Below are 24,980 nucleotides of genomic sequence, written 5' to 3'. Positions count from 1 at the left end.
GACCAATATAAAATCATTAAGGACACACTTAAGAGTTTTGTGAAACTATGTTCTCAAATATCTGGATTGAATTCTGTAATTCCAGCTTATCTGAACTAGAATCACGCTCAGTAACTTCATGGGGCTAGTAACTGCTAGATTGGATAGCTGAATTATAAGGAAAATGTATATAATCAAGTTAGAAAATGTAAGGAAATATAGGACCTAATATAAAAAAATAAGAACATTCAGAATATACTGAATTTCTATAAATTCCAATTGTAAAAAAAACTAGAATTTTGGTGCCTGGGGATTTAGTTCAGCAGCATAAGCACCTGTCTTGCAAGCAGGCAGTCGTGAGTTCGATCCCTGGTACCGATAAAAAGGAAAAATACAAAAAAAAAATCTAGAATATGAACGTGTTCTGTGGCTATGCACTGAGCTCAGAATTTCCTTTCTTGCATAAGGGGCACAGTGGGGTATCTGGCAGTATGCATACTGTCTTCACTCTAGAAAACAGCAAAATGAGGAAATGATCAAATTGTAAGCATCAACTCTAGAGATTAACCATAAGGAAGTACAAGAGACTGAAAAGAATGTTTTATTTCATTTGATAAAATGTCCCATTTTCTTCAAGATCTAACTCATCTCCAATATTTCCTTGATAACAAGGATCCTGTCACGTTTTTGCTATTCTGCTTTTATCTATATCACACAGTCATTCAATTAAAGGAAGCTCAGACTCCAAATCCTCACTACATTTCATTCAAAGCTGTATGCAGAGTAAGTGACTCATAAAAGAGAATTTCATGTTTTATCTCTCTCTTCCTCCTTTATTTGGAACTTTTAGACACTCTCATGTTGTGGATTTATATCTGTTTTCTCAGTGTTAATTGTAAGATCATATCACATATTAATCTTACTTGGCTGAGCTGCCCACAACTGCACACAATTTCTGAAGCTTCAGGCTTGCAGAGCCTTTTAATCTCCTGTTCTGATGTGCTTGAAAAGGTTAGTTCTGTGTGGCTGTCTGCCTTAGGAGGAAAGGATCTAAATGTCAAAATCAATTATAAAGCAGTGCTTCTCTAGAGTGTTAACATATGCCAGCTCCCTCCTTAAAATATTTAAGAAGGTTACTCTGACTTTAGTTGTGTTAAGTGCACAAAAGTTGAATGAAAGAAGTAGCATCCAGATGACTCCTTAAACACATGGGGTAACTGAGCCATCTCGTGTGTTAGAAACATGTTTTTGTCCTACAGGGACTTCTTATTATGTCCATAGGTTGGGAAAATTAGTTCTACATTCTTAACCTCATTGTATAATGGCATATTTGAATAATTTAAAACTATCTAAGAAGGTGCAAGTGTCCTCCAAAGTTTGAATGGTAAAAGTTTACTCCTCAGGGCAGCAGTACTGGAAGGTGCTGTGGACTGGAAAGAGGCGAGGCCTGGTACAGGTATTAGGTTGCTGATGACTCAATTTCCCAGTTTTTCTCTGCTTCCTGGTTTCTGCCATGGGTGTCATCTAACTGAATACTCAAATCACAAGACCAGATGAAATTGTACTTGAGGTTCCAGGTTCACGAGCAAAAATAAGCAGCTCTTTATTCTATGTGTGGTCCATTTCAGGGATTTTGTTATAGTGATAGAAACATAACTAAAAGATATTTATAAGCAAACAGCATTTGACTAGTAAGAAGAAAATATCATTCTAGTGCATGAATAATATGTATTAGTAGATATTTACCATTATCACAGTCAATGTATTACTGATGATGATCAATCAGGGATCATGTACGTTAATGATTAAATCATAATTCAAATTAGCTATATACTGACAATTCAGTATTCATGTACCAAAATATGTGTTTATATTCATTGTTTTATCTTTATTAATTAGCCTAAACTAATTATAAATCAGTGCGTTTCACTGTGCTATTTCCGTAATGCACACATTGTATCCATACTTTCCTTCTGCCCTCACTCAGCAATCCTGTGACTGCCTTAGCATTTCTTATTTTTCTGTCTTCACTGTTGCTAGTATTATTTCTAACAACTGTTCTGTTAGACTAATGAAAATAAAAGTTCAAATTTTATCTTTGCTCCTTTCTTCTCTAATTTTCTCCAGCACAATGTAGATCTAGTTTCTAACCAAAAAAATTTCCCTCCTTTCGAAAGAGCTATAAGGATGTCGTTTAGAGCAGCTGTACAGGCAACAAACATCTCCACATATATTTGCTTGGTATGAGCATTGATTGAAGCAGTAATTTTACTGGGTACAGATTTCTTCATGGCAGCTTATCCTTTCAATGCCTTAAGTTAAATTTTATTTTACCCTTTCACATGGTTTCTGTGAAAAGTCAGGTGTAATTCTTATATTTACTCCTGTAGAGATAAGGTGACCTCCTTTCTGACTCTCTGTTAGAATTTTTTCTTGATCTTTGATTTTTGTAGTAGTTAATCTTATGACTAAGTGTATATACATATTTTCCTATATGATTTAAAATTAAAAATTAAGAAATCTATTTCTTAAATAAGTGTCTGTGTGAACTTGTCAGAATCTATTTTTTCCTAGTGAAAGTGCTTTGGCTTATTGCATATGTAAACACTGAGTAATTTTTTTTCTGAGATTGTACTATTGTGACATGATGAAAAGTCAGCTGAAAAGTATTTACCCTACTTGTGCTTTGATCCTTTGCTTCCTGCTATCTGTGACACCCCGAATCATTAAATTCTTGGTAGTAAGAAATACATCACACAAATAAGGCTACTTGTTTTGTGACAAACTTAAAGCCAATATTTTAGTTTATGGTGCTTATGTTGGAATCTGCAGTAAATTATTACCCCTTGAAAATATAAAGTCCCTGAGAGTTTTCTATGATTGTAGATTGTTTTTTATTAAATGATTTTCTTATTAGAATCGGGACACCAGGTGCAGCTTCAGAGATTTGTGAATCTTTTGAGCCTTATACTAACTCTGCAAATGGAAAGTGAATTGAAAAATGAGCAGGTGTATAGCAGACTATTTCTAGAGAGCAGGAATCTTTACATGCTACTACATTTGCATCAGACCAAAGCAAGTGCTTTATAAATACACCATGTTCACTGGAGATGCTCTGGTTTGAAACACAGTCTGTTCACCTAGTTTGGGGAATATTTAGCGCATAACAGGATTTTCAGTAGAATGTATTTTTCTAGTTTTATCAATTACACTGTCCTTATCATTTTATATGAAATTATCTAACTCTTTTCCTCTGCTTGTCTCTGTCCTTTTTATATTTCAGGAACAAATTTTTATCCTTTCATTAAATGCACGTGGTTCTCCTGGCTACTATCAAGATGGGGATTTTATCATTGGAGGGCTCTTCTCGCTAAGAGTGACTGATGGTGACACGAGAAGCACATTTGGGTTTCAAGATACATATTCTATGCCACATTATGTACATGCATAAGTGTGTGATTTCACTACATACCAGATTATATCAATGTGTAAGTGTCTGAATGCTCTTAAGTGCCTACGAAGTTGACTTGCTAAGCACTGTACAGATTAGAAGTATTTTCTTCAACAATGCAAGATATTTTATTGAAATCATTTATATATATATATATATATATATATATATATATATATATATCATTTCATTAAGTGTGTTCGTATATTTCTCGGGCAATCTAACAAAATACTGTTATTTCCAAAAGTATAACTTGAAATGCAAGGTAATAATATATATAAAATCCTATATTGTTATTTTTGCCATTTTCCATTTATTTCATTTGCTGAGTTTTAGGTTCTCAGAAGGAAGCTACACTAAGCATCATAAAGCCAAAATAGTGCATTTGAGTGTAAGTCTGACCTTGTAGCCACCACATTTGTCAACGTTTTTGATGTAAGATTCTTACTTTACTTCTTCGATTGCTGTGCACATCTTTTGCATGGTTGTTTCCTTTTTTAGAAATAAAAGCTTAGAGACTGCTTTTTCACACTGTATTTTAGGGAACTTACTAAGCATTATCAGCAGCTGCTGGCTATGGTTTTTGCTGTGAATGAGATCAATAAGAACTTGAATTTGCTATTCAATACGTCCCTGGGATTCTACCTCTTGAACATTGACTACATTGAGATGAAGACCCTGGAGAGTTCTCTGTCTGTTTCCCGGCGAGAGTCCTCCAGTTCCTAATTACAACTGCAAACCTAAGAAGAGGGACAAGCTGATGGCTGTGATAGGAGGCATCTCCACAGGAATATCAACCTAGATTTCTCGAATATTAAGTCTATACAGTGTGCCACAGGTAGCCTGAAAATTTCAGCATTTGGGCTTAAACAAAATAAATAGAGTAATATATGCCAAGCAAAGTTTACTTTACGTTCATTGAAAAGGTGACACCTTGACTTATGGTTTAATTATGTTTTTTTTGTAATATGACTTATATATAACTTAAAATGGGATTTCTACAATAAAGTCACCCTTAGAAAACTTTTGAAGTGAAGCAAAACTTATACAACTGAAATAACACCAATATATAATCTCACTGCGAGGGAGATATTTTATACTATTTATTCATGTTTGTGTTCAGTTTGTTTTCCTGGGCAGTTATAAAACCTGATCAACATGTTAGTATTTGGACATTCATTCACGAATTATTTTTAAATTAAAAACAATACGAAGAGTTTGCATTAGTTAATTGTTTTTCTTTTATAGTACTTTAAATTGCAGCCTGAAATTGTTTTCTACAAAAACCTACTACCTGATCTACTATGGTCAGACATTTTCAATTATTTTCTATCAGAAACAGGGTTTCAGTTCGTGGTCTAGTTTACAAAAACTTTATTGATTCATGGCAACTTCATTTAAATATTTTTGAAATGGTGGTACCTGTGAGTCAAATGTGTTCACATTATAAGGCTTGCAATAAGCACTGTTATTTTGAAATGCAAGTAACTCTGTCAACTGAGACTCTTCATTTAGTCTTGACTTATAGAACTAGACTTATTTAGAATGTAATTATTAATTATATGAACCTTAATGTTGCATATTCTCCTCATTTAATTTTTATTTTTCTTAATTCCTTAGTTACTTTTAATTGTTTTCTGTTTTTTAAATCTTATTCTTTGTTCACATAACAGTGTTAAGTAATTTTATTGTTTTTCATTGACTGAAAAAAATTTCCTTTTGAGCAATAGTTTTGAATAAATTCTAATATTCAAAGAATATTGAAAAAGATAAGGCTTTTTGTCACATGGGTCTCAAACATGTATAGTTTCAAATTCAAAATGTAAAAGTTAAAAGAAGACACAAGGGGAATTAAAGAGAGACGGGAGATCAAGAGCGTAGAGGAGGGTGGAATGGTGAAAACAGGCATATATAGCTATGAAAGTGTCACAGTGAGATCCTTTAATTTGTACATTTAACACGCATTATGTTTTTATTATTGGTACCTGGGATCGAACACATGACCGCCTGCTTGCAAGGCAGTTGCTTATGCCTCTGAGCTAAATCCCCAGCTGTAACATGCATTAAATTTTTAAAAAATTGTCAAGTGGTCGGAAATATGATCCCTAATGTTTCAGAAAACTTTAAGGAAATGTAAAGATAAAATAAATTAAACCTCACACACTCTTCATCAACCTTTGACAAATGTAAATAATTTTAGTATCTTATTTTGTATCTTATTTTAATTCTATCATCTTAAAATCTGTTTAAATATTGAGTTTTCCTTTATATTTTTGCCTTGTGCATAAAGATATTCATCTTTCTTTTACCCTTACAATATCTCTTCTTGCTCTCACTCTCTAATTAAACCATCCGTTTCTTCACCCAATTAGTTGACAAGCATTTGTTGAACTTCTATAAAGATTATCATATTGAAAATTAATTTGAGAGTCTATAAAGTATTCATGTTTAATGGTTAGCATTTGCCTATGGATTAAATCTTGTGGGTGAAATTTTAATTTAGGAGACCATTTGGTAAAGTGTACTTGTTACAAGCTAGGGCAGATAAGAATTCTAATCGCTTCTGATAGTCAGAACTTAGGGGAATGTGGAAGTGCTTGTAAACAAGCTAATGCTGTATACTATGTTCTGAAAAGAGAGTGCCTAAGGAGAAGGCATCCTGAGAACTGAGTAAGGATGATGTTTCTAGAAAAAGAGAATCGTCACCTTTTTTAAGAACAAAAAACAAAACAAAAAGTATAAAAATAATACATAATTTCAAAAAATAAACAGTAAGAAATCACTAGTTCATAATTACATATTGTCCTCTTAGAAACTGTTGTTCAAGTTACCAAAGTGAAGCATATAAAGTGGACATTGAAACAGCAAGACTGCACACAGTTCTGTTCGACTATCCAACAAAAACTTAGTAATATGATTATCAGCCCTATACTTAAAAATACTTGAAGGTATATCCTTTAGAGGACATTCTTTTCCTCTCTTTTTTACAATAGCAGTTACACATGTTAGATTTTATACCTCCTACATTTCTTATTACTTTTTACACTATAGACACAGCGTGATATTTCTAAATATGATTTTTATTTATTTCACTAATGAGGAAAGCCTCAAGTTGTCTCCATTTGCCTTGGAATTCCTCAAGATCATCCTTTTTATAGCAGAGTAGTATTCCATTGTATTAAAATACCACATCGTTTTCATCCACTCTGCAGTTGATGGGAATCTTGGTTGTTTCCAAGATTTAGGTATTTATTACCAATTGTGCTGCTATGAACATGGGTGCATATATATCACTGTGATATGAGCTCTTCATTTTTTCTGAGGAAATAACCTTGAAGAGTATAGCTGGATTGAATGGAACTTCCAATCCTAGTCTGAGAATTCTCCAAGCTGATTTCCATAGTGGTTGCACCAGCCTACAGTCCCACCAACAGTGGAGCAGTGTTCCTTTTCCTCCCAGAGTCTCCAACATTTGCTATCTTTTGGTTTCTTAGTGGTAGCCATTTATTGCGCAGTTAGATGAAATCTCAGTGCTGTTTTAATTTGCATTTCTCTTATAACCAGTGATGCTGAACATTTATTCATGTGTTTATTTGCCATTTTTATATCTTCATCTGAGAACTATGTGATCATCTCAGATGCCCATTTTTGGAGAGTGTCTTTGAATTTGGGGGCCTTGATGTTTTCCAACTCTTTGTCTCAGAGGCCGCTGGCCATACTTCTTTCCCAATCTGTGGGTTTTCTTTTCACGTCGTTGGTGATTTTTTTGAAGTGCAGAAACTTTTCAATAATATGAGATTTCATATTTTGATGCTTTGAAGTGTTTCCCGGGCAGTTTGTGTTTTGTTCATGAATTCTCTGCCTACCCCTATGTCTCCAAGATTTCTACCTACCTTGTCTTCATTATTTTTTCTTTTTCTTTTCTTTTTCATTGGTACCGGGGATCGAATTCACGACCACGCGCTTGCAAGGCAGTCGCTTATTCCGCTGAGATAAATCCCGAGCCCAACATTTTTTTTTTCTTTTTTTCTTTTTCTTTTCCTTGTCTTCCATTAGTTTTAGTGTTTGTTTTAATATTTAGGTCTTTCATTCATTTAGACTTTAGTTTAGTGCATGCTGATAATTATGGATCTAGTTTCAGTCTTTGGCATGTGGAGAGCCTATTTTTCCAACACCTTTTATTAAAAAGGCTATCCTTCTTCCAGTGAATACATTTAGCCCCTATGTCAGATATGAAATAGTTGAGTGTCTTTGTAGTTGTGTTTGCATTTTCTAATCTTTTCCATTGATCCTCAAGTCCTTTTTGCCAGTATGATGCTGATTTTATCACTGTGGCTTTGTACTATGGTTTCAAGTAAAGACTTGAGATGCCTCCTGCCTTGCTTTTGTTGCCCAAAACTGCCTTTGCTATTCTAGGTTTCTTCTGTTTCCAAATGAGTTTTGGGAGTGTTTTCTATAGATCTTTGAGGTATGTTAAAGGTTTTTCATTGGGATTGCGTTAAATCTGTGTAACAGTTTTGGGAGCATGGTCATTTTCACCATGTTGATTCTTCCTAGCCAAGACCAAGGAATATCCTTCCATTTTCTAATATCCTCTTCAATCTCCTTTCATAGTGTAGCATAATTTTCAGCATAAAGGTCTTTTACATTCTTAGTTAGATTGATTCCTAAGTATTTCATTTTTAGATGCTATTGTGAAGGGCGATATTTCCATAATGTCTCTTGGTGAGTTTTTGGTTTGTGTACAAGAAGAGTATTGATTTTTGAGCACTGATTTTGCAACCAGCTTCTGCTGAATCTGTTTATTATTTCCAGTACTGCTTTAATGGAGTTTTAACAGTCTTCTATAAAAATATCTTTTCATCTTTAAATAGTGATAATTTAACTCTTCCTTTCCTATCTCTATTCCTTTTATTTCTCTCTCTTGTCTGATTGCTCTGGCTGGTGTTTTCAGAACTATATTGAAAAGGAGTGATGGTAGTGGACATTCTTGTCTTCTTTTTTATTTTAAAATGAAAGTTTTCAATTTTTGTCCATTTAGTATAAGGTTGGCTATTGGTTTGTCATAGATGGCCTTTATAAGATTGAGGTAGACACCATGTACTCCGAGTTTTTGAAGGTTTTTTATCATGGACATGTGTTGGACTTTATCGAAAGACTTTTCTGCATCTGTTGCGATGACCATGTGGTTTTGTTTTTGACTCTGTTGATGTGGTGTATTCTCTTATTGATTTGTGCATGTTAAACCATCCCTGCAATCCTGGGATGAATCCCACTTGGTCCTGATGTATAATCTTCTTGATGATTTGCTGCATTCTATTTGCCAGAATTTTATTAAGAATCTTTACATTAGTGTTCATTAGTGAGATTTGCCTATAATTCTCCTTATAGGTTGAGACTTTCTCTGGCTTTGGTATCAGAGTAATACTTGCCCCCAGCTATGATTTAGGGAAGATTGCTTACTTCTCAATTTCATTGAAAACTTTATGAAGTATTGGCATCAAATCATCTCTAAATTTTTTGTTGAATTCACTCGGGAATTCATCAAAACATGAGACTTTCTTTTTTAGTACATTTTTAACTACTTTTTCAATTTAAATAGCTGATATTGGGTTACTCAAATTTCTATATCTTCTTGGTTGAGCTTTGGTAGTTCATGTGTTTCTAGAAATCTGTCCATTTCCTCTGTGTTTTCCACTCTATGTGAGTAGAGATTTTTGAAATAAGTATTTATACTCTTTTGTATTTCCATGGGGTATGTCATAATTTCTCCTTTTTCAGTCCTTAGTGCATGAATTTGAGTTTTTTTTCTTTTTTGTTGAAAAAGTTAGCTAGAGGTTTGTCAATTTTGTTGATTCTCACAGAAAACAAGCTTTTTGATTCATTAATTCTTTGTATTGTTTTAGTTTCAACTGCATTGATTTCTGCTCTAATCTTTACAATTTCCTCCCTTGTATGAGCTTTGTGTTAACTTGTTATTCTTTTTCTAGAAGCTTGAGGTGAGGTATTAGGTTGTTTATTTGGGCTCATTCTATTTTCTTGATATGACAATTTACTGCTATATATTTCCCTCTTAAGATTGCTATCATTGCTTGCCACAGATTGAAGTATGTTGTTTTTGCATTTTTATTGAATTGCAGGTACTGCTTTATTTCTTCTTTAATTTCATCAGTAGCCCACTGATTATTCAAAAGTTTGTTATATAATTTCCATGAACTTATGCATGTTTTGCAATTCCTTTTGCCATTAATTTCCACTTTTAATGCAATATGGTCAGATATTATGCATGGGATAATTTCAGTCCTTTGTAGTTGCTTAAGAATATTTTGTGGGATAATATATGGTCTATATCGGAGAATGTTCCATGTAGAGCAGAGAAGAATGTGTATTCTGATGTGGTTGGGTGGAAGACTCTGTAAACATCAACTAAGTCCAATTCTCACAGGTATGATTCATTCCATTAATTCTTTGCTGAATTTTGTATAGTAGATGTATCTCTTTGAGGCAATGGACTGTTAATGGCCTTTGTTTTAATTGTGTTCTTGTGTATTTGGTATATGAGACAGGTAAGTATCTGCTTATACATTTGAGTGCTCCTTTATTTCGTGCATATATATATATATATATATATATATATATATAAAATTGTTACTTGTTCCTCTTGAATTTTTCCACTAAAAAGTATATAGTGACTTTCCTTACCTCTTTCAATCATTTTAGGTTTGAAGTTCACATTTTATGCAAGTAGAATAGCTAGCCCTGCTTTTTCTGGGTTCATGTCACATCATTTGACTTTTACTCAATGAGTTTCCATCTGGATTAGATGTGTTTCTTGTATACAACATAGTCTGGAATCTTGTTTCTTGATCCATGGTGTCAACTTGTTTCTTTTGATAGGTGAATTGAGGACATTTACATTTATGGCTATCACTGATATGTACTGGTTCAAATTTGCCATGTTACATTCAAGTTATTTGTTTTCTGCTTTTCCCCATTGTTTAATTGCTTGCCCTAACTAGTGGTTTCTTTCTGTTATTCTGGGGATTGTGGGGTTTTTTTCTGTCTCTATCTAGTATGTCTTTCATTACTTTTTCTAGGGTTGGTTTGGCGAACATGAATTTCTTCAGTTGTTCTTTGTCATGGAAGCATCTCGGTTCTCCAATAAATTTGAAAGTAATTTTTTTGGGTACTTCAGTCTTGGTTGAAAGTCCTTTTCTTTCAGGGCTTGAAATACCTCACTGTAAGCACCTCTTGACTTGAGGGTTTGTGCTGAAAACTCTACTGTGATTTTATGGTCTTTCGTTGATAGTTGAGTTGTGTCCTTTCTCTAGCATCTTTTAGTATTCTGTTTTTATGCTGTATGCCTCATATCATAGTTATCATATGTCCGAGTGTAGATTTATGTTGGTTGTGAATCTTTGGCATTCTATCTGCCTCACTTGTCTGCATATAAGATTTTTCCCCATGTTTGGCAATTTATCTGTTCTTACTTCTGTGAATATTTTAGTTATGTCATTTGCATTGATTCCTGCATCTTCACTGATGCCTATTAATCTTACATTGTTGCTCTTGGCATCATCTGAAAGCTTGTTGGACTGTCATTTCAGGCTTCTTTGTTACGCTTAAAAGTTCTATCTTTTCATGATCCCTAATTGTGATCCTGTCCTCAAGGTCTGAAATCCTATCCTCAGCTTCATTTAAAAGGTTCTGCCAGTTCTGAAGAGTCTTTTGTTTCCTGGATGTCTCTTTGAGTTTGTCTCATGAATCCTACTCATTTTCTGTGTTTTTCATTCAAGGTTTCAATCTGTTTCCCATACTCCTGTACTTTTTTCACTATTTCTTCTTTAGGTGTGCTCAGCAGCTCCTTTCCTAAGGTTGTTATTTCTATCTTTACATTGAAATTACTTCTTATTTGACTTCTTCGATAGCCTTATGTATTTTTTGTTGCATTTTCTATTTTTTGATACATTTCCAGTGTGTTACTTTTGAAGTCCTCTATTTCAAAGTCACCTGTACTTGCTCCTGGTAGAACAGATATTTGAGATTGCATTTCCTTTTTTGTCTTGCAATTCACTCTTTTGAGTTAATATTTGGTCCTTCAATCTTATTAGTGTCAACTGTTGGTAGTGTGTATCTTGGGGTCCTAGTGTAAGGTTGATTTTTGTCCAATTGCAGGGTCCCTCAATGAAGAAATGGGACAGCCAGCACCCTTGTCATTGCAGGGCCTATTGGATGAGTTCTATATTCTTCCTGCACTGACAAACCTAGTAGTATTGATGTGGGTTAAATTGTACTTCTTGATGTTACTTAATCTTCAGGTTATTCTAGGTCACCAAATCTCCCTGTCTAAAGTGTTTGTGTCGTCTGAAGCCCTACTGTGTCCCTATTGTGTGTCTGCGTGTCTCATAAGGTCTTTTGATTTTCTCCAAGTTGGGGAAGTCCTTAATGGCACACTCCTCAATCTGTGTGATGTTTTCTGTGTGCAGGGATGGATCACACACACTCTTGCCAAACCCGCCAAGGTCTTATAGTTAGTTGGAGGGGCTTTATTACTGGTCCTGTTTACCCACTGTACACCTCAGTGTGGCATGCTCACCACACTGACTGGAGCCTGCTGAGATCTTCTGTTTGGGTGAGGCAGTTACTGTATGTCCCATCAAATTAGCACAGTAAATCTGCTATATTCCAAGGTTCTGGTAGAAGGGGTGGAATGGAAGATCAATAGCAGTATTAGGGTCAGGAGGTAGGCAGTGTACCTGATGGGCCACCAGATGTCCTGGGTGAGGGTGTCCTCTGGGCATAGGTCAACTTCCCAGGGCAATGTGCCATTATTGACTGATGACTGGAGTCAGACAGGAAGCAGGCAGCTACACAGGCCAAGGTCTGAGGGGAGCACGGGTTCCCCATAGCAGGTGTGAGTCACGCAGAAAGCTCACAGCAACCGGGGCCAAGGTCCCAGTGAAGTGTGCTGTTCCTCAATGCCAGCTGGAGTCATGCCTATTCCTGGTTTTTGAGTGATGTTTCAAAGCTTCCTTGGTGCACTGGAATCACCTGACTCACTACTGACTACCAAGGCAGAATGCTGGCAACTTCATGCCATTTGGAGCTCATTGGAAGTGGACCTGTTGGGCCTGTGGAGACTACATGTGTCCTCTGTTGATTTAAAATGCAGGGGGTGGTCTTTAGTGCCTGAGATCCAAGTTCTAGGGCAATTAAAACCCCGTGAGGTCAGTACCAGTGAGTGGATTCCTGGACCCACCTGCTGCTTGGAGGTGGGTCGGCATTACCTGGTTAGGTCCCTGAGTACCTTCTGTGGGTCATAGGGTGATTTCAGATTCACGACATGCTCTTATAGCCTGGGAGCAGAGTTCCAAGTTTTCCCTGTGTGATGAAATTCAACCTGGCACTCAGTCAGGGACTGTGATCAGCTTCTGGGCCCTGCCTGCTTCTTGTTGGTGGCTGGGCATGGCCTGGTCAGCAAATTATCAACTTTTTAAGGCAAATTAGTTAAAATAGATTCTGCGAATTAGTCATTTCATTAAGCATATTAGGTATTTAATGATTTAATCTTTTAAAAATGGGAAAGTAAGGAAAACACCTGATGGAAAGTTGAAAGATGCCTGCGAATAGCAGCACAGACAGTTAAAGTGAAGAGTTGCTATAAGAATGGGTGCGACATGCCTATAACAGCGGCTGCTGGATGGAGACTTTCTTTAGAGTGACTGGAAAAATTACCAGGCCTTATTGTAAACTATGTCGTTTTGGGACAGTAAGTATGTGTACTTAAGTATAAAAGGGAAGCATAGCAATTCATACCAAAATACAGACATTTTGGTAAGTTTGAGAATAATATATTCCTAATTCTCAGTTAATTTGGTTGCATATCTGTCCTCAAGACAAAGCTTTCATGGCTTCAGGTATGCAGAAAAGGGAGCGTTTAGCATAGCAAGTTCTAGGTTTACAAAGAAACTTTGCAGGTTCATTTACCATTGCTCAGGAAGATTACTATATTTTGTAGTTCTATTTTGGGTTTATTTCCTAAAACTATAAAGATTGTGTATATAATATAGACAATAAAATTATGTGATTGATATTATATAATAATCTGGCATTTATTAGTCATTTACTCAGTTATTTCATTACAGTTCCCATGAAAGAGAGGATGAATTAAATCGTTAGTGAGTTAATATCCTGTTTTAGTGTCAGCAGGAATTATGCTTTCTGTTTAGATCAGCTATGGTCCGTTTGACCACAGTCTCAGAGACAATGTCCAGCTCCAGTCTACTTACCAGTTTCCCAGGAACACTGCAGCACTGTTTCAGGGCCTCATTGAACTATTGCTGCACTTTGGCTGGGTCTGCGTTGGTCTTGTGGTTCTGGAAAACATCAGGGGAGAAAGTTGCTCTAGGATATGACAGAAGAGGTGAACAGCGATGGACTGTGTGTGGCATTGGCAGCAAAGGTTCCAGGGTTTCCTGCTAAAGATACACTTAACAGGGAACTCTTTTTTGAACAGTTCACATCTACAAGCATCATTGTTGCATTTAGTGATATATACTCTCTTCTAAGATTTGTGTATCACATCTATAGCAATAATCCCTTTGGGTCACAACTACTCACTGGGATATAACTACATTGTCCTTTGAACAAAGTCTAAGTTACATATATTTTGGAGGAGGATTATCTTTTTCTTTCCACACAGAAGAGATTCCTGGTTTTAAAGAATTTCTTAAAACTGTTTAGCCTGCAAAATACCCTAATGATGTCTTTATCCAGGATGTGTGGTCTACATTATTTGAATGTCCATATTTGTATCAACATGGGATCAAGACACTGAGTCAATTTGAACAAAATGGTATCCTGGAAACTCAGGCTCTGCATGTTTGGGATATGAATACTTCACCCCAGAGTTACACTGTTCATGCTGCTGTGAGTGTCATTGCCCGGGCTCTTCACAAAATACTCTCAATCAACATGTACGAGCAACCCCTTGACATAGCTGCCTGTGTCACTCCTCATCCATGGCAGGTAACCAAAGCTCGCTCTTCTGTATTGCTAGGTCAGTGGGCCATTCATTTCTTTTCTTTTCTTTCTTTCTTTCTTTCTTTTTTTTTTTTTTTTGATTCATCAATTTTTTTCTAAGAAATCTCCTTAAATTAGGAAGATTGTGTACTCAACTGTGTAGCATGGAATAATTAATGTCACTAGCTTTCCTTGTGCTCTATCTATGAAATCCAGTTATCTCTTCATCTGTCATCTTTTACTAAGATAATATGCTTTCAATGTGTCCTCAGAATAATTTGATGTTAAATTTTCTAAGGAGTTTAGAAAAGGGTTGTTCTGAAATTCCTGACTATTTTCAGGATTTACTCACTTTTCTTAATGTATAAATATTGCAGTTTATGGAAGACAACATAGGGTTGTTCCTGTATTATACACGTTCTTAATTATTTCAGTGTCTCCTGTTTTGCAATTTTATTGTTTTACAAATTTTGTGGTGTATCCCATTTTACCCTTTTTCATATTACTGAACATATGGAATGTAAGTTCTTCTGTATCTTTTAGCAAAAGTCCATGAAATTGATTTTCTCAGAGGCAATTATCTAAATTAATTTTATAGTGTATTCCAGTGATAACTCAGACTTAGGCAGACATGGGTGTGTAGACCTTTACTTATCTTTAAAAAATTAATGACCTCCTTTCTACTTTATTGCAGATATCATTCTGTGTTAGTACATGAAAATGGAGTGACATGAGAATATTTTATTCTAATTTAGTTTGTAATTTGGCATTTTATTATAGGTAAAGAATCTACTTAATCAGTCAAATCAGTCATTCATTTATTTATTAAATATAAAGCACTTTTTATGAGGTTCATTTTTTATTTGGATCTTTTACCCAACTTTACATTTTTGGATACCTTTTCATTTATAAAATTTTAAACAATGTATCAATGTATTCTTGAACGTACTTATATAGGGAATGTCTTCTCTGTGAGCTGACTTCTGATTTTCACTTTCGATAAAGAAAATTTTTTTAATTTCAAAACAATGTGAATGATTATTTTCCCCTTTATAGTTTATAACTTTATTTCTTATGAAAAGTCTGCAATGGTCAGATTAATGAAGACCTATAGTTCTGTATTTTCTTCTAAATATTTGATATATTTCTGTTTTAAATTTGGACAGAAACACATTTGAAACCAATTTTTAGTGTTGTAAAATTAAGTGAGCACATAGCGCATCAAAAGGTTTTTTGTCTAGTGTGCAAAACCAGCTAATCTAAAAATATTCATGGGAAGAGATACAGTGTGTTTAATCCTCTGTATTGTCAAGTTCAAATTAAAGTATTTGTGTGTGTATTTTTTCTTTATTCTTCACTTTGTTCCAGTTGGTAATTCCTTGTGTTATATTTTTAAACTATGAATTACCAGAATTTTTTTTTGTCTTTTTGCTTTTATAGGTACCAGGGATCGAACTCATAACTTGCAAGGCAGGCGGTTTTTTGGCTGAGCTAAATCCCCAGCCCCTGAATTACCAGAATTTTATAGTAACTTTATTTATTTTGTTTTGAATTTAATTTTAAATTTTTTATTCATTATACATTCATATGCAATTAAATATAATTTTAATTTATATTTCAATTTTAAAATTAATTCACATTTTTATAAATTTAATTGATAGTTCAAATATTTTTGTTTTACCTCAAGATTTTTCTGTACGTACACACTGCTTTTCTATGTGACTATTCAGATGATCTGAAATGATAACATGTATTTATTTCTAGTCTTATGGTTGTACAGTATTGGTTTTTTTTTTTTTTTTTTTTTTTTTTTTTTTTTTTTTTTACCTTGTTAGACTATGATGACCCTATTCTAAGTGTTGAATAGAAGTACTCAAGGCTGGGAATCATACTTATTAACAACCTTAGGAAGAAAAATGAAGAATTTTATCATTTTGATGACTTTTGCTTATCTAGGCAATTTGTTAATATTATTTAGTAGTAAGTGACACAAGCTGTTTTATATGACAAATTTTCTAAGAAATTAAACGTTAGTGTTTTTCAAATTTGAAGAATATTTTCTAAATCTAGTATGTTCATCCTATCATTTTAATATTATTTTGTCTATGAACAAAATAAGTTGTATTAATCTCAAAATGTTAAATTACACTTAACTAAATTGTATTATTTTCTTTGTTAGATTCCATTTACCTGTATGTCATTGAGAAATGTTTTCTGTAATTTTAATTTTTCCAACTTTAATGAGGTAACTTCATAAAATTTCACATATTCCAAGCAAACATTGTATGGTTTTGTACAGTGCACAATTGTGGAGTCCCAGTTCAGAGTCCTTGGCCTTAGTCCTTGACATATTTTCCTTACAAATTAACTAGTAGTTGTGTACAGAAACCCCAGCAATTTCCTGGAAACTGCAAATACCTTCAACAGTTGCTTTTGGAATGAGGTGCAAGTTTCAAATCCAAGAACCTTTTTCAGTTCTTGATGCTGTTTAGATGTTGCCTTTTAACCCATCTGACTGGGATGAACTGCATTTTGCGTAATAACAGTTACTGTAACCTGCGGGTTTCCAGTGTTCTTTGTTTGTTCTTCTGAAAACACTGAGCTCTGAGATGTCACCACAATGTCCTCCTGTGGTGGACATCTCCTACGGATTCATTAATACAGTGCTAAAATAATTAAATTAAATTAAGTTAAATTACATAACTGCAGGGGACAGTATGTTTAGGATTTAAAACTATTTTTAAAAAGTCTTCTATTGGCACTTTTCTGGCTATCTCTGAAATTTACAGAGTTTCACAATTGGAGAGTGCTCTTGGAACATAAACCTTGAGAATTTTGGGTGTCTTCCTCATATGTAGTCTTTGTGAAATAATGATTAACTAAGCTGAGTAGTATGTCCACAACCTTGTGTACCTTACCTGTGTATGTTCCTTCTTAGCAGACTTCAAATATACAATATGTAATTAGTAACTATCATCATCAGTCTGTATATTAGGTCTCTGGCACTAATTGATCTTATAACCGCAAGTTTCTTCCCTTTGACCAGCATTTCCCCATTTCCAATTCACTCCCTTCTCAGTGATAGCTTCCCTTATACTCCCTGCTTTTCTAGTGCATGAATTATGTTACCAAGCCCAAGATTTTCTTTCTTTAGACTGAACAATATTCCTTTTTACATAGTTCTTTTATTTATTCAGTTAACAATTGATATGCAGAATTTTTTCCAATTTTTTGGCTCTTGCACATAATGCTGGCCTCATAAAATATATATGAGAGGTTTCCCTTCAGTCTAAATTTTTAGAAAATTTTGACAAATACTAATAACCATTGTTTTGTAAAGATTTGTAGAATTCACTCATGAAGTCATATGGTCCCAGACTTTTATTTCTTGTGAGATTTTTTTGCTATTCCTTCGACCATTACTGATATATTCGTACTTTTTTTTTTCCTTTTGATGAGTCATTCTGGTTAAGTTGACAAGTTTAGTACTTTATTTATTTGCAAGATATATAATCCATCCATTGAATTGTTCATAGTAATCATTTACAATTCATTGTATTTAAGCTGTATTAGATATTATATTTTAGGGGTCAAAGATTTAGCTCAGCAGTTCAAGAGCTTGCCTGGTAAGTACAAAGTCATTCATTTAATCTCTAATAGAAGAAAATTGGTATTGTGTTTTTGCTTTCATGTTGTATTTTTATTTGTTACACAGGCCTTAATTTCTTTTACCTTTTGTTCCTTTCAGTTTCTGTTTTTAATATTTTTTTAATTTAAGGAAAAAAATAAACAAAACAGAAAAAGGGTACAGATAATACAAAATTTAGAAAATAAACAGTAAGAAATCTAGTTAATAGATTACATATTATCATCTTAGAAATAGTTGTTCAAGTTACAAAATTGAAGCATATAAAGTGGACTTTCAAACAGTGAGAGTGCAAACAGTTTTGTTCAATGATCCAAAAAACATTCAGTAATATGGTTATCTATCTTATACACTTAAACATATATGCAGTTATAACCTTTAGAGCACTTTCTTTTCTTTTCTTTTGTACAATGACAATTACTCATTTTGGGTTTTATTACTCCCACAGTTCTTATTACTTTTTTTGAAGAGAGTAAAACCAAATGAAACATATCAGAACAGAGTCAGTCAAATCAAAAAGATGGACATAATAGATAATATAAAAACAAAATATAAGGTGATCAACAATCTTTACCATACTGCTACCTGTTTTTTAAGAATTGCCAGTTATAATAAAATTGAACTAAACAGTAAAGAATAAAACCAAAGCATTGGAAACATTACAGGACTTTAAAAGAAAATAATAGTCAACCGAAATGGGTGTCATAATAATTCTTATTGTCTTCCCAGTTATGCCTATACTTTCGAACTTGGTACTATCAAGCAAAGCAGAATAGAGGAAAATCAGTCAAAACAAGATGGTGAGGGCAATAGAGGATTTCAAATCAAGTTAATAGGAAATCAACGTAGGTTACTATAATGTGTCCTGCTATTTTTTATTTTTCCCTTAATTCAAAAGATAAAAAGAAAAACTTAAATAGTTAATTAAAAGGGGATTGAGATAAAAGAGGGCATAACAACAGAATGGTGCAGGTCAAAACATAACCATTTAAGCAAAATAGTGTTTCACCACAAGATAATCCCGACATAAAAGTAGTTACCATAGTGTCTCTTTCCCTGAAATCTTTGAGTATAAGTTCATACACCGTAGCACCAAACATATCAAGACAAATAAAACCATTCAAGAGAATGACATTGTTACAGGGTATATAGAACCAATTAACAGAATATAAACTATGGTTTCTGTATAATCTCCTTGTCTGTAAAAGTTTTTGCTTATATTATCATATATAATAAAATCCAATAAGATACAACCTTTTAAGACCGATGGAGACAGAAGAATCCAAGTTTGATGGGACTTCAAAACAAGATACTAAATCAGCACTAGCTATTATGATATCTTGCTCCAAAGTAGCTGTTCCTACCATCTGATCTTCTCTGCCTCATTTCTGTTGAGCTCTTTTTCTGTCATTTGTTGTCAGTTTGTCTTCTTCATTTCATTTTCTGCTCCATTCATTGTGGCCTCTCTGCCATGGTTTCTGGAATCTTGGTATTTTCCTTTTTTAGACTATGCTGCAGTATTCTCTGTACAGTTGAACTGGTGGTTGCAAATTCCCCTAGTTCCTCTTTATCCTGGAAGCACCTTGTTTTTCCATCAATTTCTAGGGACAGTTGTGCAGGATGTATCAATCTTGGCTGGAGGTTTTTATCTTTCAAAGCTTGAATTATTTCCCCCCACACTGTTCGTGATTTGATGGTTTGTGCCTAGAAGTCTGCTGTAATTGTGATGGGTGTTCCCTTGTAGGTGATCTGTTTCTTGTCTCTGATGGTTTTTAATATTCTGTTCTTATATTGGATTTCTGGAATTTTGATTATTATATGCCTGGGTGTAGCTCTGTTTGGGTTGTAGGTGGCTGGAGTCCTGTATGCCTCATACATCTGAGTATCTTTACCATTTGCTAAATTAGGGAAATTCTCTTGGATTATTTCTGTGAATAGCTTTCGTAGTTCATTTGTTTGTTTCCCCACTCCTTTTATGTTCTTAAGTGTTAAGCTATAAATCCTCTTATCATCTTCTTGCCTTTGTATTGTTGCTGTTTGTTTCTTTGTTATTTTTAAGAAGTTTTTCATTTCACGCTCCCATTTTACAAATCTGCCTTCCAGTTCAGATAATCTATCCTTAGTTTCTTTCAAGCTGTTATGCCAGTTTTCAATAGAGTTTTTAGTTTCCAGGTAATCTCTTTAAACCTGCTTCACGTATTCTCTATTTTCTCTATTTTCTACACAATTCTCCCCTTTTTTTTCTGTTCTTCCATTCCACCATCTGTTTTTTCTTGGGTGGTGCCTAGCATTTCTCTAACTATTCTGCTTATGTCTTGCTTCAGGTCATTAATAACTTCATTCCTGAACTAGTCTATGAGGCTCTGGAGATAGCGCTTTATGTCTATTGGTGCCGTGTCTGATATTGCATGTTTTTCATGATTCGGGGCCGAGGACCCTTTCTTCTTGCTCCCTCTTCCCATATTCTTTGTTCCTTATATACAAGTGTATATAGGAGGCCCAGCTTCCTTCCCTGTTAGCCACAGTCTGTTTGAATTGCACTGGCTAGGTGTTCCACCAATCGCAGTGCACCGGGGAAATACGGACCTGGCAGCCTATGCCTGGGCCCACCCCTCCAGGTCCACCTACCGAAGGCTTCACCGCTAGGGTGCACCTCCAGGTGCTGGGACCTGGGTTGGGCTAGCCTACTGGGTCTCAGCCAGCAGCATCATGCAGGCCAGGCACTCCCCACCAATCCTGCTTGGGAGGGGGTATGTGACTGAAATCACTGCAGCATCTCATTCCAGGTAGTCTGCCTGGTCCGAGTATGTCCTCCGCTGAAGCCTCCTTCTCTATGGAAGGGTCTTGGATCCATTCACTCACCGCAGGTCGATGCAGGGCACCTGGCGAGTCCTGCTCCCAACTCCATTCAATGCTTCGCACACTCAGTGCCTTCAGCCTCTCTCTCCACCATGCTGGTCTTTAAATTTTTGATCTTCTCTATTTCTTTGAGGTTTTATGCCTAAAATTTATTATTTAATCTTGTAAAATCATCAGACTTTCATTTATGATTTCTATTGCCGTCTCTTTTTCATCTCATGTATTTCTGGTGTGATACTTACTTTCTTCTGCTAACTTCATATTTAGTTTACTGGTTTTTCAAGTTCCTAGAAGTATAGCATTCGATGGAGATTTTCCTTTATGCATAATATGTTTTTTACTGTAAATTTTTGAAAATGATTTCCTCTCTTACATTGTATTCTAGTTTATAGTTTTAAGGTAGACTTTTTCTATTATTCTTTGTTTAGTTTTGGTCCTCAGTACCACATTTACTGTGAGGAACATGCTAAGTTTCACATATTTGTTAAATTTCCATTTTTGTTCCTATTATTTATTTCTACTTTCCTACCTTAAGATTAGAAATCCTATTTCATATAATTTGATCTTCATTAAACTGGAAATGGTTAGTCTTACGATTTAGCAATCCTGAAGAACATATATAATATCCATACCAGGAAGATATCAATCCTTGGTTAAGTTTGACAGATGATGCAATCAAAGTAATTTGTTGTAACATATAATTAGGAAAAAAAGAGGACTATTGAGGTAATAAGTTTGATTTCTACTTGTATGTCTTGCTTCCTAAATTTGTGACAAAAAATTTTCAATTTTAGCTCCATCTCTTCTTGCAAAAATCCCAACTTGAAAGAAGTGGTATTCAACAGAAAACTGGCCATGAGAGAATTTTGTCAAACAAACTTGACATCTTTAATTACCAGTCTTTGCTAAATGGTACTAAAGCTCTAGTAAAAGTTGAAGAGTTCATCTTTGAATCTCTCAGGGCTTCACACTCTACCTTAAATGAACAACTGATAATGTGGACTGACCATCATAGTGAGGTAAGTCCCTCTTAAGTAGTGTCTTGGTTACATTTCTCCACTTGATGAGACAGAATACCTGACCGCCAAAATAAAGCAGGGGAAGAATTTTTAGCTCATTCTTTTTAAGGTTTCAGCTCATAACAAGTAGGCTCCAAGGCAGGGTGGCATGGCTCAGGGCAAAACTTCAAGGCAGCAGCCAGAAAAAGCAGCAGAGCAAAAAGGGTGAACAAGCCTCTTCCCCTCCCTTATATTATAAACAGGCTACCAGCTCCCCCCAGCATGGGTGTAGCACTCATACCACCTCTGTGCTCACCTATTTCACAGGCTGAAAATATTACAATGTAAGGATCTTGACTCCTTGATAGGTGTTTTAGTTAAACTTCTCAAATTGACACAGTGTATCAACAAAATAATCCACCCGATGTCAACTTGGGCACGGAGACACATTTATTTAAACAGATTTCCAGACAGAAGACATGGCTTTTCTTACATTTTCACAACTTAAACATTGTAATACATATTTACCAATCCTTATGGGCCACTAGAAATCTATCAACATTATATTATGTTACAATTATGATGTTTTCCTCTGGCCTCCTAAAGACTCCTGAGTATCACTTTATGCAGAAGGTATTTAGTCCATCTGCAAGACTTTCACAGTCCAAGCACTTTCAGCATTGCTGAAAAGTTCAAGTCTCAAGTCTTCTCCAAGATGGAAAGGAAATAGTTAGCTGAATGCCCTTGTATAAGTGGAAAGAAAGGTAAACCCTTTCAAAATACAATGGCACAAGATAAACATATTTTTTTTTTATTTCAAAAGTTATACACAAAGCATTGGAGGGTACAAAGCATTGGAGAAACGAAATGTGCAAAATCCAGCGGAACAAACATTAAGTCCTGGAGTTGCACATTCAGCATCTGAAGCATTCTGTGGCCAATTGTAAGCTCCAAAGTGCTTGTGTGACTCCACCCCCGCAGCCCTTCTAATGGTTAGAGCTCCCACAGTTTTTCTTTTAGGCCCAATTTGCTCTTTCCTCATAGCTTTTCATAGACAATACACGTTCCTGGGTTTTCCAAACTTCTGAGGTCTCCATTGCACTACTGGCTTCAGATTCACAACTTCAAAGGCTGCCATCTCAAGGCCATATTGCCTGGCCTCCCAGGCCTTTTGAAGTAGGAGTGGAATACTTTTCAAATTCATTGCTCTTGTATACCATATGCACTGACTATCAGGACCAGGTGGATGATGCTGAGGTCTGCTGTCAGTTGGAGCAGTAGCTAGCTTTTCCTCTTCCTTGATTCTAGTGGTTTAGTGCCTGGCTCACTAAACACTACATCAAATTCAGAGAAATAAACTTTTCATGCCACTGCCTTTCTGAAATATGGTGCGGCCACCATCTTTCTGGAACAGGGCATGGCTGCCACCATTCTGCAACATTTTTCTCTGCAGCTTTTGACTCAAAGCAAAGACTTTCACTATTGCAGATTTGAGGCAACAGAAAAACTTTTTGCTTTTTGTGAAGTCATTCAGCCACCTTTTCTATTTTTTTTTTTTTTTAATCTTGTCAACAATAAGATTTTCTCATCCTTATCTTTGCAGTCCAAACTTCATTGGTGCTTGCTTTCTGGCCAAAATCATAATGTTGTAGATCGTCCCGATTGAGTCTTTGCACTAATTCTTGCAACATGTGTCTATCTAACAGCCCCCAACAATAACCATGCCACAGTCTCAATATTTCACTGCCTTGAAATTTCTTCTGTCAGATTAATTAGTCTGCTGCCCTTACTCTTAGTCTCAGGCAAAGTCTTTGGACACAGAAAAATGCAAACAAACTTTCTGCCAAGCCATAGCGCACATCAGCTGCACTGTAGCAAGAAATGCATTCCTCCCTAGAAGAAAGTTTCCGAGCCCCGCCTTAACTGGTTTTGTGGTAGTCTGAGCTCAGACAAGAATCTCTCTTACAGAACAGCCAAATCTGGCTCATGGCTACTCTTTTGGGTGATACCTTTGACCATTTCCTGAACTTGTCCCTTAACCCATTCCCAAATGAGCTTAAACCACATTGTCAGGTATATTCATAGCAGTGATACCACTCTTCTGGTATCAAATTCTGGCTTGGTTACTTTTCTCTCATTGCTGAGGCAAAATACCTGATACCCAAAATGAAAGAAGAAAAGTTCATTTAGCTCATTGTTGTGGAGGTTTCAGTGCACAATTAGTTGGTTCCAAAGCCCAGGGGCTAGGCACTGAGGCAACACTTCAAGGCAGCAGCCAGAAAAAGCAGTCAGAGCAAAAGGAAAAAAACAATCCTCTAATCCACTCTTAAGTTTTAAGCAGGGTACCACCCCTGTCACGCCCAGGGCTTGTGTAGCACTCATTCCACCTCTCTGCCCTCCTCTTGTACAGGCTTAGGAAATTACTGAGTAAGGATCCTGGCTCCCTGCTGGGTTTGTTAGTTAAAATTTAACCTCTCAGACAGATGCAATATATCAGTCATAACAAGTAGGCAACACAGCATCCTCAGCAGAATATGTTGAAAGAACAAATTTCAGGCAAGGTTTGTAACTCCCATGATACATATGTCACCTTATTTTGTTCACTGTAATCCCAACTATTTGAACTTCCTAGCCTGAGAATCATCATGAAACTAGTGTTTGACTTTGAGTAATTCAACACATTTTCTGCAGCTATGATAAAATTGGTGCCTACATGGTAAGACACAGCAACTCTTGCCATAGTCTGGGTTAGAAAGCTCATAGAGAGTTTATGTCACTGATGGAAGTGAGAATGTCTGACTTAGATGAGAGAAATGAGGTGAACATTTGGGGACAAAAGTCATCAAAATCGGATGCCATGTTTATCATTTGAATTTAATGAATATAGGCCCATTTACTAACTTAAATCCCTTTATAACTTTGATTTTTTCCCAAAACTCTTCAGTACAGTTTTATAGCTCTTCGCTAAGCTGTTGTGTTGCAGAAAAGTTTGGCTGAAACCTCCTTCCTGTGTGCTGCTATTGAA

The 24,980-nt window shown here is 35.4% G+C and overlaps 1 pseudogene; it reads left to right on the top strand.

Moving 5' to 3' along the window:
* The first annotated feature begins 3,208 nt into the window (after nt 1–3,208).
* LOC100715889 (vomeronasal type-2 receptor 26-like) overlaps nt 3,209–24,980 on the top strand; it is a 29,332-nt pseudogene continuing 7,560 nt past the window's right edge.

The sequence above is a fragment of the Cavia porcellus genome, unplaced genomic scaffold (genome assembly GCF_034190915.1).
Source record: "Cavia porcellus strain 051 isolate PalLab524CR breed Dunkin Hartley unplaced genomic scaffold, mCavPor4.1 scaffold_27, whole genome shotgun sequence".
Classification (NCBI taxonomy): domain Eukaryota; kingdom Metazoa; phylum Chordata; class Mammalia; order Rodentia; family Caviidae; genus Cavia; species Cavia porcellus.
The sequence above is the reverse complement of the archived record's forward strand: the minus strand, read 5'-3'. Positions and strand labels throughout refer to the sequence as shown.